The sequence below is a fragment of the Cheilinus undulatus genome, linkage group 4 (genome assembly GCF_018320785.1).
Source record: "Cheilinus undulatus linkage group 4, ASM1832078v1, whole genome shotgun sequence".
Taxonomy (NCBI): domain Eukaryota; kingdom Metazoa; phylum Chordata; class Actinopteri; order Labriformes; family Labridae; genus Cheilinus; species Cheilinus undulatus.
In genome coordinates this window covers 55,249,339-55,254,066 of record NC_054868.1, presented here as the reverse complement: position 1 = coordinate 55,254,066, position 4,728 = coordinate 55,249,339, and positions in this window count along the sequence as shown.

Genomic DNA, 4,728 nt, shown 5'->3' with positions numbered 1-4,728 from the left:
TGTTGATGACGTCAGGATCCAGAACGTAACGGCCGCGTACCCTGGCGGCGGGAATCCGAATCTCCTCAGAAAACCAGTCAGTTTGAGAAACAGGTCTGGGGTCTTGGGTATGTGGGGTTTTACTGTACATTTAAAAGAAACTGTTAAATTTTAAAGTACTGTAGGCTCTCTTAGGAACTGTTAATGCTAAAAGTTGACATAAATGCTGGATCAACGATAGTTTATCTCATCTTAACAAGCAGGTCATTAGCCAGTTAGCCTAGCTTTTCCAGGCTCCATCATTAAACTTCACCACTGTGTGGTTTCCTTTTTAAATTATTGTCTTCACTGTTTTAGGGTCTGGAGGTTTGAGAACGAGTTCTACCAAGCTTCACATCAGGTAAAGATTCTGGCAGGGACAGTTTTAGCTGTTTTAGTCCTGGACAAAGACCAGTTTAAGACCGTCTCCCATTTAGCTAAAAGTATGGAAGCTCATCTCCAAATATTAAAAATTTTAAACTTAGATAAGTATTTACAACCAAAATATTAAATTGAAGTAAGTCATAATAAAGAGATAATTATGGGATGGGTCGAGACGTCATCATTATCACTTTTTCTTTTCAATGTATTTTATTAGAGTTTTCATGAATAGTATTTTGTATGAATATACAGTTAAAGTACAACACAGAACACCCCCCTTCTTCTCTGTGCTCTCTTTTGTTACCCTCCATCTCCAAGCTCTTATCTCATATAATAGTAAAGTCTAATCTGTAAGGATAAACAATATCATTGGTATGATATCAGTATATTAGTTCAAAGTAAAAATACTGGTCTATCCATCCATCTTCTAAGCCACTTATCCCATTGGGGTCATGGGATGGGCTGGAGCCTATCCCAGCTGTCATTTAGCGAGAGGCGGGGTACACCCTCGCCGGTCAGTCACAGGGCTGATATATAGAGACAGACAACCAGGCATGCTCACAGTCACACCTACGGCCAATTTAGAGTGATCAATCAATCTAACGAGAATGTTTTTTGGTGGTAGGACGAAGCTGGAGTACCTGGAGAGATCCCAAGCATGCACAGGGAGAACATACACACTCCACACAGAAAGGCCCTGATGGAGAAGTGAACCAGGGACCTTCTTGCTGTGAGGCAACAGCGCTAACCCCTGCACCACCATGCCGCCCTACTGGTTCATCAGATATGATAATTTCTGGAGATATTTACAGCTGATATATTGCTGATATATATTGATACATACCAGGAAGTGTAAATCATATTTCAGCCTTACATATCCTCAAAACATAGAACTGTACCATCAGGCATAGGTGTTACCTTGAGCACCAAACACTAGAGGAGGTCCACCGTGAGCCCCAAACATAAAACAATCACCAGACTGTCTACTTCCCTGTTCCTCTCTCAGCTCTGCTCACTCAGGGTGCTTCTCTTTACAAAGTTTTGTCCATCCTTGCCTCCTCTCTCCTCCACTGACCCAGAAATCATTCTACCTCCGCCATGATGAAGGATCTTCCAATTCCTGGAGGAGGCAAGGATGGAGGAGAGAGGAGGCTCCTGCAGGAGGCGAGGATGGAGGAGATAGGAGGATCCTGGAGGAGGCGAGGATGGAGGAGAGAGGAGGCTCCTGGAGGAGGCGAGGATGGAGGAGAGAGGAGGATCCTGGAGGAGGCGAGGATGGAGGAGAGAGGAGGCTCCTGGAGGAGGCGAGGATGGAGGAGAGAGGAGGCTCCTGCAGGAGGCGAGGATGGAGGAGAAAGGAGGATCCTGGAGGAGGCGAGGATGGAGGAGAGAGGAGGCTCCTGGAGGAGGCGAGGATGGAGGAGAGAGGAGGCTCCTGCAGGAGGCAAGGATGGAGGAGAGAGGAGGCTCCTGCAGGAGGTGAGGATGGGGGAGATAGGAGGATCCTGGAGGAGGCGAGGATGGAGGAGAGAGGAGGCTCCTGGAGGAGGCGAGGACAGAGGAGAGAAGAGGCTGCTGGAGGAGGCAAGGATGGAGGAGAGAGGAGGCTCCTGCAGGAAGCGAGGATGGAGGAGATGGGAGGATCCTGGAGGAGGCGAGGATGGAGGAGAGAGGAGGCTCCTGGAGGAGGCGAGGATGGAGGAGAGAGGAGGCTCCTGCAGGAGGCGAGGACAGAGGAGAGAAGAGGCTGCTGGAGGAGGCGAGGATGGAGGATAGAGGAGGCTCCTGGAGGAGGAAAGGATGGAGGAGAGAGGAGGCTCCTGGAGGATGGAGGAGAGAGGAGAGAGGAGGCTCCTGGAGGAGACAAGGATGGAGGAGAGAGGAGGCTCCTGGAGGAGGTGAGGATGGAGGAGAGAGGAGGCTCCTGGAGGAGGCGAGGATGGAGGAGAGACCTGGATCCTGGAGGAGGCGAGGCTGGAGGAGAGAGGAGGCTCCTGGAGGAGGCAAGGATGAAGGAGAGAGGAGGCTCCTGGAGGAGGCGAGGATGGAGGGGAGAGCTGGGTCCCAGAGGAGGCGAGGATGGAGGAGAGAGGAGGCTCCTGGAGGAGGTGAGGATGGAGGAGAGAGCTGGATCCTGGAGGAGGCGAGGATGGAGGAGAGAAGAGGCTCCTAGAGGAGCTCAGACCAAGGAAACACCAGTCTATCCTCCACGGAACTCAGGGGTAGAAAAGCCGCACCTCTGCACGGTTCATGACTGTTTATATTCTGACTGCACTTTTTTTCTTGAAATAAAACCCTAAACAATGATAGATTAAATAATGAATATGTTTATGTTTTAACTTCATACAGGATGATATAATCCTACAGAATTTCAGCCTCACTAAAGCAGAAGTTTGTTTGTTGTTCCTCTTTAACTGAAACAATCAGCATACACTGCGTTCCACATTATTATGCAAACAACATTTTTCTCTGATTTTATAAATATCAATGCAAATGACAGAATATATTTCAAGTCATCAACAGTTAGAGTATAATTCAAATGTTTTTGAACAAACTTCATAATGATAACTATTATTTTTTTTTAAATAAAAACCTCAAAATGCACATTTCCGTATGTTCCACATTATTAAGCAGGCCACAGGTTTCAGCAATCTGGGAAAGAAAAAGGATCTCTGCTGCTGAAAAGTGTCAAATAGTATAATGCCTTGGACAAGGAATGAAAACATTCGATATTTCAGGAAAAATTAAGCATGATCATCATACTGTGAAGAAATTTGTGGCTGATTCAGAGCACAGACGGGTTTGTGCAGATAAAGGCATAATGAGGAAGGTTTCTGACGGACAAACACATCAGATTAAGAGAGCAGATGCTAAAATACCATTACAAAGCAGCAAACAGGTATTTGAAGCTGCTGGTGCCTCTGGAGTCCCACCAACCTCAAGGTGTAGGATCCTCCAGAGGCTTGCAGTCGTGTATAAACCTACTATTCAGCCCCCCCTAACCAATGCTCACAAGCAGAAACGGTTGCAGTGGGCCCAGAAATACATGAAGACTCATTTTCAAACAGTCTTGTTGACTGATGAGTGCCGTTCAACCCTGGATGGTCCAGATGGAGGAGTAGTGGATGGTTGGTGGATGGCCACCATGTCCCAACAAGACTGTGATGTCAGCAAGGAGGGGGCGGAGTCATGTTTGGGCCGGAATCATGAGGAGAGAGCTGATAGGCCCCTTTAGGGTCCCTGAAGGTGTGAAAATGACCTCGGCAAAGTATCTAGAGTTTCTGACTGACCACTTTCTTCCATGGTACAAAAAGAGAATCGTGCCTTCTGTAGCAAAATTTTCTTCATGCATGACAATGCTCCATCTCATGCTGCAGAGAATCCCTCTGTGTCATTGGCTGCTATGGGCATAAAAGGAGAGAAACTCATGGTGTGGCCCCCATCCTCCCCTGACCTTTAACCCTACTGAGAACCTTTGGAGCATCCTCAAGCTAAAGATCTATGAGGGTGGGAGGCAGTTCACATCAGAACAGCAGCTCTGGGAGGATATTCTGACATCCTGCAAAGAAATTCAAGCAGAAACTCTCCAAAAACTCACAAGTTCAATGGATGAAGAATAGTGAAGGTGATATCAGAGAAGGGCTCCTATGTTAACATGGAACTTGGCCTGTTCAGATGTTTTTGATTGAAATAGCTTTGATTTCAGTAAATATGACCCCCTGATGCTGCAATTTCTACAAATGACCATTTTCAGTTCTTTACAACCTATAAAATGTTTTAAACAGCTGTTGTGCTTAATAATGTGGAACAGTGCATTTTGAGGTTTTTTATTTTTTTTTATTAATTTTTGTCATTATGAAGTTTGTTCAAAAACATTTGAATTACACTCTAACAGCTGATGACTAGAAAAATATTCTGATTGTCATTTGCATTAATATTTAGGAAAGTCAGAGAAAAATATCATTGAATATCAAATATCACATAATAATGTGGCATGCGGTGTAAACTCACAGAGCGCTGTGGTGGATTATTGACCAGATTACAGATTATGTGAAAGAGAGCCTCAGTTATCAGCTAATAACAGATCTGTAGCTCCATAGATGAGGATATTAACAATGACTGAATTTATAAACCAAAGTAATTCCACTGATAATCAGGTATGTAATGTAAAGAATGCTGTTCTTAATATATTTTTTTGCTAAATTTTTTTTTACTATTTTCATGGTAAGTCATCATAAAGGTTTTTGAAATGATTTTGAATTTGGGTCTTTCAGTGTTTGTGCTATGAGGGTGAATCAGCTGATCATCAGTAGCTGACATCGCTCAGAC